The sequence below is a fragment of the Sciurus carolinensis genome, unplaced genomic scaffold (assembly GCF_902686445.1).
Source record: "Sciurus carolinensis unplaced genomic scaffold, mSciCar1.2, whole genome shotgun sequence".
In the NCBI taxonomy this organism is placed as follows: Eukaryota; Metazoa; Chordata; class Mammalia; order Rodentia; family Sciuridae; genus Sciurus; species Sciurus carolinensis.
In genome coordinates this window covers 69,951-82,365 of record NW_025920277.1, presented here as the reverse complement: position 1 = coordinate 82,365, position 12,415 = coordinate 69,951, and the positions used below count along the sequence as shown (strand labels likewise).

Below are 12,415 nucleotides of genomic sequence, written 5' to 3'. Positions count from 1 at the left end.
GAGTTCTATCCCAAGTGCCCTCCTCTCCTAAATTTAGGTTCATTTTACCTAATTATTAATTAGAATTTTATTGTATCTACAAAATGTTAAGTTTGCTTTGTATATTTACATATGAGTTTATTCTCAGATATCTGTATTGTGAGATATTTCCTCCAGTTACAGTTTTGCCTTTACATTCCTAATAGTGGTTTTTTTTTTAATTTTTCATTCTCATGCTAGTTTCATTGGATACATTTTCATCACTACATAAAAATGCACAAACCCAACTTTATCTAAAATGTTACTATGTAACACAACTCAAAACAAGTTTATAGTACTGAGTACACAAAAGGGAGAGTAAAAAGCAATGTACAGGTCTCCAAGGTATTCTGCAGGACCACCATTATGGCAGTCATGATCTTGCAGAGCTGGCTCAAAACTTGCTCACCAATTTCAGAGAATAAGGGAAATGTGGGGCAGGATTGCATAGCAACTAACAGGTGGGGGCAACCCTAGAGGTTTGAAGAGTATTCAAGAAGCAGGGAAAAGACTAGGCTTAACAGGAATAGGGACTTGGTCCCCTTCCTGTGGACATAGCCCAGCAACATCAAGGGTATACCAGGTGTGCCAGACTGTCTCAGGTTATCTGTGAAGAATCTGGGTCACACTGCCACCTGGAAGCTTGCTGGACGCTGCTGGCTCTGCCACTGAACAGACAGTAATGGGTGAGCTTTCTAACCAGAAAATTGCAGGGAACCTCAATGGGCACATTCCTGAAGCATCAGCACTTCTGAAGCCAGAACCTGCCTGCAGAGGAAAGGCCACAACTGCTGCCTTTGAAGCAAACCCAAGCGAGGGGCCCTTTCCTGCCAACCTTCCTTTAGCTAGGAAAGTGACAGCCCTGAGTTTGGTGGAACACAAGGTCTAGATGAGTTTTGGTGGGTCTGTTTATCTGGAGCAGTTAGAATGGAGCAGTTTCTGTGATGGCAGTGTCCTGCAGAGCAGGACTGTCTGCTCATGGGGGACCTGTGTCTTGTAAAGCAGATCTCCTCCTCCTCTGTGGGGGTGACCTATGCCACATAAGCAGGTGGCAGCAGCATTTTTCTGGGAGGGCTGAATCACTGGGGTGGTAGGTGGTCTAGACCTGGCCATCCATTTGTCCTCCATCCATGTGCTTCAGTGGCTTCTCAGCTTCATCTGATTCTCAAACTCCACACATGCATAGCCTTTGGATAGATGAGGATGCACCCATTCTACAGGAATGTCAATCATTTTAATTTTTGCAAAGGTGGAAAATATCTCCATGTGGTTATCCTTGGTCACATTCCTGGTGAGGCTTCCAACATGCATTTTGGGTTCAGGGGAAGGGCTGTGCCTTTTGCTGTCATTTTCATCTTTTAGGTGGCTGGGCTTTTGGAGCAGGATTGCCACCTTTGCCATGTCTGCACCCAGAAGGACTGGAGAATCTAGAGGAGCTCCTGTAATGGAGTTGCAGGATGTGTTGGAGCTACCCCAGCACCTGGATGCAGAGGATGTGCTAGAGACACTGCTGGAGCCTGTGCTGCTTCTGGATCCTGACCTACAGGTGGAACTGCACAGAGACTTGGTACTGCTGCTGCTTCCAGTGGAAGTACTATGCCTCTTCCAAGGCTTATCCCTGCCATAGTTCTTCTCACTCATGTCCTTGGTGGTCCCTTTGTCTTTAGAGCGGTCCTTGCTTTTGATAGGAGGGGGATACCTAATGCTGGACCTTTTGTTAGTTTTTCTTTACTCCTATCAAGCTCTTCTTTTTCACTCCTGATAAATCCATTCTCCCCTTGAAGAGTTCAGAGCAGCCTCACTTATCGCTCACTTTTAACTTGAGTCTGAGAAAGGACCCCTGGTGGGTTGCCAATTACACTGAAGAGCAGCAACTTCTAGCTGACACCACCTCCTCCTGCTCTCCTCAGGTTCTCCCTCATGGTTTATTCTTAAAATAAATTGTTTTAATTTTTTATTTATTTTGATTTATTGCTAATGGATAGCATTCATTTATTCTCTAACAAAAATAGTCACTCCCTACCTCAACCAAGGTCATAAGAACTTTTTCCTGTTTCATCATGTGAACTTTATCATTCTAGATTAGATAACTGTTCTAGGTTAAACTTAGGTCTGTCACACATTTTAATTAATTTTTGCTTGTTCTATTATTTTTCTGCTGATGCTGTAACACATGTTCACACACAAGGTTGCTCCTTAAAACAGACATTTTCAACCTCAAGGTTCCAGAGGACCAAAGCCTAAATCAAGGTGTTGTCAGGTCCCTGCTTCCTCAATCACCTCTGAGGGAGAGCCCTCTCAACCTCTTTCAGCTGCTGGGATGCAGGTGTTCTGGGCTTATGGCAGCATAACCATAGGCTTCCCTCACTTCTTTCCTTGGCTATCTTCTGTGTTTCTCCTCTCTCATCTGTATCTCCCTTTTATCTTGTAAAGACACCCATCATTGAATATAGAGCCTGTCCAAATAATCCACTACAATCTCATTTGAAATCCTTGAATTTATTAACTTGTGATGGTCCCTTAATGAAGCACATGGTCTTTTCTTACAGATACTTGAAAGCCTTGATTTTATTGCCTTTTTGATGGTCTCTTAACCAAGCACGTGGTCTTTTCTTACAGATAACTGTACAGGTTAATTGGAGTTCAGCTATAAGGTTTAAGGGGAGAGCTAATAAAGAGGCAAGCATACAAGATGGGAAAGAGCAAAAAGTGGCTTCCATGGGAAACCAGTCCATTTTATTATCTATTCCAGGGTCATATCATGTTACCTAGGTTACATGTTATAGTTAGCTTTGTGCATGTGCAAATCACATATCTTGCTTACACCACAGATTTCACTACTCCCAAAGGTTATTATCAAAAAATAATGTCTCCAGGCCTCAAGGACAGAGGATTTGCAGAGTATCTCTAAGCCATTCAAATGAGTACCTTTTATCCTGAGGAGTGTGCTTGACTTGAAGGATTTTCACTCCTCTGTACATTGACTGACCTGAAATCCATGCAGATGCTGAAACCTGTGACTTAGATGTTCATTTTGGCAGATCACAATGCAACCTCTTACACATGATGTGAGATGAAATTTGTAGGTCATTATTTTTCTATTTGGATTGTCACTTCTATTGTTCTGTTGAAAAACCATTCATTCCCCATTGAATCATCTTAGAATCTTTTTTGAAAATCAGATGACCATTTGTATGTGGATCTGTTTCTTTAGTTCCACTGGCCTGTATGCTAACCTTCATGCTGATATTCTATGACTGATTACTCTAACTTTCATTATTCTTTCATCCCTGAGATCAGGTAATATAAATACTTAGGTCTTCCACAAAAATTATTTTGGCCATTCTAGGTCATTTGAAGTCCCACATACATTTTACAGTCAGCTTGTTAATTTCTACAAAACAAAGTCTGCTGGGATTTTGATAAAGATTTTATTAGATTTATAAGTCCATTTGGGTAGAAAGGACAGAAAGAATCCTTGGTCTCAGGAATTTCAGTTTAACAGTAACCACTGACCAATCTTTTTCCTCTGGTTGTAAGAAATTAGTGATATGAAGATTAAATCAAATCAACCAGTGTGCTTTTGGGGTCTGGTGAGGATTCATTTGTAGAACATCCTGGATGTAGACAGAGAAGTGTTGTTCCCAGTCTGTGTCCAAGGAAGGGTAAAGAAAGGCTACATCCTGGCTGGTGGCTGATTCTTAGAGAACAGGGTCTCCAGGCAGTGGAAAATCTTCTAGAAGATGAGAGGTAGGGAGAGTTTCCTCATGTGAGCTGGTTCACATGAGAAGGAATAGGTTCACACGTTGATGGGACATGAGTCAAGTGAGAGGATGAGTGGACTTGGTTCTTCACAGAGAAGTTAAAAGACCAGGTCCTTGTGGATTCTAGGGAGGTCCCAGGAAAGAGATGTCTTCCACAAGAAAAGCTTTGGGTAGGCTTTCTATCAATTATTTTTTCTCAGCATGTAAAATATATAAAAACTCAAAACCACTTAAAAAAAACAAATAAACAAATAAAGTGGGAAAATGATCTGAATAAACACTTTCTTGAAGAAATACAAATGACCAATAAACATATGAAAAATGCTCAATATCATTAACCATCAAGAAAACACAAATCAAAATTATGAGATTTGATTTTATTCAATTTAAAATAGCTATCATATCAAAATTAATGAATACCAATTAAGATATGGATAAAAAGGAACATGTATACAGTGTGGGAGTGTAATTTAGTATATTTACTTTGGGAATAGATTGGAGGTTTATCAAAAAACTGAAAATAGAACTTTCCTATGACTCAGCTGTCCCAGAAGATCTAAGTGTTTATGTGAGGGAAATTAAGTCTGCGCATAGAGATGTCTGCATACCTATGATGATTGTGGCACTGTTCACAATAGCTAAGGTACAGAATCAAATTAGGTGTCTATCAGCAGGGAAATGGAGAAAAAACTATGGTTACACATATGTGAGTGTGAGTGAGCATGTATATATGTATACATATACACATATATAGGTGTAGATCTATGTATGTATGTATACTTTATATATGTATATACATGTATACTTTATATACATATGTACATATTTTCAATGTTATTTATATGTACATATATCTTCTTCATATAAATAAATATATATATACATGTATATGTATACATACATATATATGACAGACTATTATTGGATCATAAAGAAGAATGAAGTTCAATTACTTCCAGGAAAGTGGTTGGAACTGAGGTTATTGTGTTCAATGAAATGACACAGAGAGACATGAAGAGAAGTGTTGCATGTTCTCCCGCAAATGTGGAAACTTAAAAAGAAAGATTTGAAAGTAGAAGAAGGTTGCTAGGGATTGGAAAAGGTGCTGGGAGAGGTGGTGTGAGGTCCACGTATGCATGTGTGGAAATATCCCAGTGAGTTCCCTTTCTTTGTACAATTATTATGTGATAGCAAATACCATAAAAATAAATAGAGGAAATGTGACTCCTCTAAAAAATGTTAAAATAAAATCTCGGCTCAGGGAAAAACTAAAGCATCCTTTCTACACTATATGTCCTTATGAACTGTATTAATGATCAAAGAAATAGACCACTTTTCTAGAATCTGGGTACCTCAAAGCACTTTCAGGAGCTTTCTTTTAACCCCTTAACACAAAAAGTCCCTCATGCCAATGAGAACTCTGCAGGAACTCCTCCTGCTCTTTAGGAGATGGTGAAAGTCACCCACACCCAGGGAGGTGCCAGCACTCTGAAGGTGTCCTTGTGTGAATTTGATGAAAGACATTGGGTGACATAAAATAGAAGTTACTGCTTAACAGAGGGGAGGGGTGTGTGTGAAGTGTCCCTCCCTGCAATGAAAAAGGAAAATGTATTGATGAAGCTGAAATCTTTGGCTGCATTCAAAAGGTCAGTAGGGTACAGAGAAAATGTTTGTCAAATGTATTTTCTGCCAACTGCCACCATGAGAACCACCTGGGGGAGATATATTTGCAGCATTGCTGACTGTACCCTGGGGTCACCTTGCCCCTCTGGCTTGCTCTTACTGCCTTTTAAAACTACTGTGAGTAGATGATCCCACTGTCAGTTGTGTCCCTTCTTCTGCTGGTTTTATGCCCTTCATTGGATTTCAACCTGCTCCTATGCCTCTAGGATCCAAGTTTGGAGTTTTTGATCTGCTAACAATATCATATATTGCATCCTGTTGGACAATTCTCATTGTATTTAATGAACAAGAGGAAACAGAGCCAGGAGATCCTAGGAGTTCAAGTCAACAAGAATGAAGACAAAAAATATGAAGTGTTCATATGCCATAATTTATATATGGTTTAAGCATACCCAATCTGAAAATGAAAATAGAAAATGATCCCAAATCTGAAATTTTGTGAACATCATAGCACTGCTCAAAAACTTTAGTTTCTGGAACTTTTTAACTTTTACCTTTTTGAATTAGGAATGTTGAACTGGTAAAATATGTTTAAATATTCCAAAATTAAAAATTCTGAAGTGTGAAATGATTCTTGTCTCAAGCATTTCTAGTAAGTTACTCCACAATGCATTTTTGCCAAAACAATTATTGTTTCACATTAATGTCTATGTCATTTATTTTGTGTTTTTAGTTAATTAAAAGCTAAATGTGATTTTGTTTCAAAAGAGAAATTCAAGCAAATGAATGTGATTTTTAATATGAGTTTGATTTTATTAATTTTATTTGTTATGTGTTTTTTATTTTTAAATCATAGGCATAAAAAAGAGAATCATAAGTTAATTATGTGATGTAAAAGAATGGATTTTACATGATGATTTCAGAATTGGACGCCCAGGGCCACCCATGAATGGGTTGTGTCACATTTCCTTGTAATGATGAAAGGAACGCACAACCTTCCCCAGACTGTGGAAGACACTGCATCGTGTACTCAAACAGTCATAGACTGCTGTTGGCACATCGCATGGACGTGCCATGGTAGGCATAAAACCTAGAAGACATCTAACTTCCTTTTTGGTGCAGTTCCATTACCAGAGATTGAATCTTGGGGTGCTTTGAAACTGAGCCACATCTCCAGTATTTAAATTTTTTATATTTTATTTTTATTTTTATTAGGGTCTCCAGAATTTGTTTCTGATCCTGAATTTCCAGAGACTGGCCTTGAATTCATGATCCTCCTGTCTCAGTTTCCTAATTGGTCGAATATAGCCATGCTCCAGAATGCTCAGCTCATCTAAATAACTACACTGGGAAATTACAAAGTCTATATTGAATTCAAGCAATTTGATTTTGATGATGGTACAAGATAGTGTTGGTGTCTACATTTTGGTCACTCTCTCAAACATTTAAAAATATGAACAAATGGTGCTGATTGTTAAACTGAAATAAATTGTCTCAAGCCGGTCTCCATACTTGGGTGATAAAATTTGTCCCAAAGTGGCCTCCATATACGGTGAACTGTAACCTCTCTTGATATGCAAATAAGGTGTAAACTATCTAACTATAGGAATTCCCTTGTAACCAAGCAACTATGTCTTAGCCAATCACAGCATGACAGCTTCAGGCAATCCTGTGCTGAGGACTGATCTGACCACGTGCCTGTGGTCAAATGTGCTGACTGCTGCCAATCAGATGGTTTCCAGATGGAGTTTCCTCTTTTCTGACTGAGTGTAATCTGTAGTGGTGAGGTGGTTAATGGTTTTTAGTCCCACGTGCAACCTGGCACTAGAACCATTTCTTTTTTCTTTCTTCTTTTTTTTTTAACTGCAAGCTTTACCTAATCATCTGTTGTCAGTTTTTGTTAAAATAGTTCCAATCTATGAACCAACTGTGAGAACATGCCTACATTCCTTCTGAAATTTGGGGACCAGAGACCATTTTCTTACCGTCTTTGATCCAAATAGGAGAAAACTGAAGTCCCCAGTAACACTGAAGAGGCTGACTTGGGAATAAGTGTTTTCCCACCAGAGAGTCCAAAGTTAGACTATAGCTCGAAAGCCATGAGGTTGGGAAAGAGATGGTGACAGCAAGAGTTCTACCCCCATGAGAGTTGATAACTGTGAGGACCAGTCAGGAGATATACAGGAGCAGGGCCCTGGAAACTGCAGTGAATGTCCATGAAGTGTCTCCTCTGATCACATGTCCATTCCAGAGAGCATCCTTGTGGGTTCAGGGAAGAGCAACATCCATCAAGTGATATTTTCTTGCTCTTTTAATCTCAGGGTAGTTGACTGGAGTTAAAGTGGTCAGAAGACAGATCACTAGGCTGGTCCGGCAGAAGAGATAGATATATCAAATGCCAATCAAAAAGTCTACATCCTGCTTGCTGGCCTGGCTGTACAGGATTTCAGCAAACCTGGCTGTTCCTGGGAGAAAGTTCATGTTTCAATGCAGTGTCCTCTTTTGACTGTTAACCTAGGATTGGTAATGTAATTACTGTAACCAGGCTTCATTTTGTGTCTGGAGAGAACCAGTGGATTTTTCTTTTAAACATAAGCTAGTAAGCTAAAGGAACCCTGTATTTCACCGAAGGGCTGGATAGAAAGCACCAAGGAGGAGGGGTGCATAGGCAGTGTGGGCAGAACGGAATCATTTTGAAGAACTGCATGAGTGCAGCTCGTTAAACATGAAAGCAGCAGTAACTGGGAGTAGAGAAGACAGTTCCTTAACAATGAATTAAATTGCTAGAAAGCCACTAAATATCATGTTCAAAGAAGGGAGTAGGAAAATTACTTAAAGAATATTCATTTTCTTCTCAGAAGTGTAAGTCTCTAGTAGGTATTTAACAGGATCTTTTGTCCTAGAATATTAATTGGTTAATTCTGGAAACAATATACGACAATTGTGTGTAGTTTTCAGTAGCAAGTAAAGGTTAAGTTGGCAATCATGCAGTAAAAATATAAACAGTGGTAACAAAAAATCATCCTGTTTTTGATAATAATAAGGAAACAAAAATAAAAACAATGATAAAATCATTCAGTAGGAATTATGCAGTGTTGTAATATTGTAACTCATTTTCCCTTCACTACAACATTATTAGCATTCATTCTCATTTTAAGAATTAACAGTTTGGTGATCCTGAATGACATGCCTATGACACAGACCTGGAATGTGGAAAGTTTCACTCCAGGGACCACAGTGTACAAAATAAATTCAAGCACCTTTTGAAATTTTTCTTGATGTTGGACATACTTATGTAAAGTGTTTGTAGCAATAGATTATCCAGGCATATAAAGAGGTGGTGGAATGGTCTTCCTTGCAGTGTTTCAAGAGGATCACTGAACTGATAGATATGTGTCACTTAAGATGTTGTTGATAAAATTTGTAGTGATTGTGACAACATCAGAGAGCAGGTGGCAGCAATTTCAAGTACTGGACAAAGGAGGAAGGAAGAGCTTCAGACATAATGAGAGTGAATGAGGGTGGGAAATCTAAAACACAAACCTGTTGAGGACTGCAGGTCTGTGCCAGCCATGATTCCTAGAGGAGAGTTTAGCATTTTCTAATCCCCATTCACTGTGACTGGCACAGAATTTTATCACTTTCTGGTTGGTAGTTTCACCAGTGTGGTTTGCATAAGTGTGGTTCCATGGGTGTGAGAAGCATGGCCCACATGTTTATGAGGAGATGGGCTGTTCTGGGTATGACAGCTCAGTCTAGGGAGGGGCACCCTGGGAAAGGTCTGAGTAACCACAGAGAGCTCCACCTGTTTGCAAAATGCAGCAATCCACATTGGACCTGGAAAAAATTACAATTGATTGTGTAACAGAAGCATGATTATGAATGTGACTGACAATAGAGAACACAGGGAGAAGCCATTGGGACTGTCTGGAGTAGGATGTGTCACTGTTAATGTAATGAGAAGGAGAGCTAGTGTAGCTGTGCCTTGGGATGCTTGGAGTCATTTTTTTCTGTGACAATTCTTTAGAAGTAAAATGCTTAAAATTGTCAATCGCTTTGTAGTCTATGAAGGGAATTGTTATTACAGACAACATTGTAGAATTCTTCCCTGTTTTTGGTCTGTTTTGAGTTTTTTCATTTGCAACAGTGCTTTTTCCCTTGGAGTATGATGATCACATCACATAGGTGGAACACAGTCACATTGAATTGGGGTCTGTTCGATGTGCTCATATTAACTTGAAAGTCTTCTAAATCTATTTCTTTATGGATTCATATATGTTGGTATGGGGTTAAGATGTCACAGTCTTTTGGGGGACACATTGCAACCCATAACAAATAACAAATTTCTCTATCCTTTTTTTTTTTTTACTGGGTATTAGAACTTTTTTTAATTGTAAACAAATGGGATACATGTTGTTTCTGTTTGTACATGGAGTAATAGCATACCATTTGCATAATCATACATTCACATAGGGTAATGAGGTTTGATTCATTCTGTTATTTTTTCCTTCCCCCCACCCCTCCCACCACTCTTTCCCTCTATACAGTCCCTCCTTCCTCCATTCTTTTCCCCCCTCTCACCCCCCATTATGTGTCATCATCTGCTTATCAGTGAGATCATTCGTCCTTTGGATGTTTGAGATTGACTAATGTCACTTAGCATGATGTTCTCCAATTTCATCCATTTGCCTGCAAATGCCATAATTTTATTATTCCTTAGAACTGAGTAATATTCCATTGTATATATATACCATACCACAGTTTCTTTATCCATTCATCAATTGAAGGACATCTAGTTTGGTTCCACAGTCTGGCTATTGTGAATTGAGCAGCTATGAACATTGATGTGGCTGTATCTCTATAGTTTGCTGATTTTAAGTCCTTTGGGTATATGCCCAGGAGTGGGATAACTGGGTCAAAAGGTGGTTCCATTCCAAGCTTTCTGAGCAATCTACATATGGCTTTCCAGAACGGCTGCACTTATTTGCATCCCCACCAGCAATGTATGAGTATACCTTTTCCCCCACATCCTCGCCAACACCTATTGTTGCTTGTGTTCTTGATAATCGCCATTTTAATTGGGGTGAGATGGAATCTTAGGGTAGTTTTGATTTGCATTTCTCTTATTACTAAAGATGGTGAACACTTTTTCATGTTTGTTGATTGCGTGTGAATCTTCTGTGAAGTTTCTGTACATATCCTTAGCCCTTTTGTTGATTGGATTATTTGTATTCTTGGTGTAGAGTTTTTTGAGTTCTTTATATATTCTGGAAATTAGTGCTCTATCTGAAGTATGAGTGGCAAAGATATTCTCCCATTCTGTAGGTTCTCTCTTGGCACTGCTGATAGTTTCCTTTGCTGAGAGAAAGCTATTTAGCTTGAATCTATCCCAGTTATTGATTCTTGCTTTTATTTCTTGTGCTATGGGAGTCCTGTTAAGGAAGTCTGATCCTAAGTCAACAAGTTGAAGATTTGAACCTACTTTGTCTTCTAAAAGATGCAGAGTCTCTGGTCGGATTTCAAGGTCCTTGATGCATTGTGAGTTGATTTTTGTGCAGGGTGAGAGATAGGGATTTAGTTTCATTGCATATGGATTTCCAGTTTTCCCAGCACCATTTGTTGAAGAGGCTATCTTTTCTCCATTGCATATTTTTGGTCCCTTTGTCTACTATGAGAAAATTGTATTTATTTAGGTTTGTGTCCATGTCCTCTATTCTGTATCATTGATCTACCTGTCTATTTTGGTACCAATACCATGCTGGTTTTGTTACTATTGCTTTGTAGTATAGTTGAAGTTCTGGTATTGTGATCCCCCCTGTTTCATTCTTCCTGCTAAGGATTGTTTTAGCTATTCTGGGTTTCTTATTCTTGCAGATGAATTTCATGATTGCTTGCTCTATTTCTGTAAGGTGCATAATTGGGATTTTAATTGGAATTGCATTGCATCATTATTGCACTTTGATAGTATAGCCATTTTGACAATATTAATTCTGCCTTTCCTAGAGCATGGGCGATCTTTCCATCTTTTACGATCTTCCTCAATTTCTTTCTTTAATGTTTGGTATTTTTCATTGTAGAGATCTTTTACCTCTTTGGTTAGATGATTCTCAAGTATTTTATTTTTTTGAAGCTATTGCAAATGCAGTTGTTTTCCTTATTTCCTTTTCCACTGTTTCATCACTTGCGTATAAAAATGCTTTAGATTTATGTGTGTTGATTTTATAGTCTTCTATTTTGCTGAATTCATTGATGAGGTCTAGAAGTTTTCTGGAAAAGGTTCTTGGATCCTCTAAATATAGAATCATGTCATCAGCGAATAGTGACAGCTTAAGTTTCTCTTTTCCTATTCATATCACTTTAATTTTTTTCATCTGCCTAATTGCACTGACTAGAGTTTTGAGGACAATGTTGAATAGAAGTGGTGAAAGAGGACATCCCTGTCTTGTTCCAGTTTTTAAAGGGAATGGTTTCAGATTTTCTCAATTAAGAATGATGTGGGCCATGGATGTAGCATGAATAGCCTTTACAATGTTCAGGTATGTTCCTACTATCCCTATTTTTTCTAGTGTTTTGAGCAAGAAGGGGTGTTGTATTTTGTCGAACGCTTTTTCTGTGTCAATTGAAATAACCATATGATTCTTCTCCTTAAGTCTGTTGACATGATGGATTATGTTTATTGATTTACAGATTTTAAACCATCCTTGTATTCCAGGGATGAAATCCACTTGATTGTGGTGCACTTTCTTAATATGTTTTTGGATATGATTTGCCAATATTTTGTTAAGAATCTTTGCATCTATATTCATCAATGATATTGGTCTAAAATTTTCTTTCTTTGATATGTCTCTGCCTGGTTTGGGTATGAGGGTGATATTAGCTTCATAGAATGAGTTTTGTAGGGTACCATCCTTTTCTATTTCCTGGATTACTTTGAGAAGTATTGGAATGAGTTCTTCTTTGAAGGTCTTGTAGAACTCGGCTGAGAATCTGTCTGGTCCTGGGCTTTTCTT

The 12,415-nt window shown here is 38.5% G+C and overlaps 1 pseudogene; it reads right to left on the bottom strand.

Moving 5' to 3' along the window:
* Positions 1–863: 863 nt before the first annotated feature.
* Positions 864–1,789, bottom strand: LOC124975442 (RNA-binding protein with serine-rich domain 1-like; annotated as a pseudogene).
* Between the last annotated feature and the right edge of the window lie 10,626 nt (positions 1,790–12,415).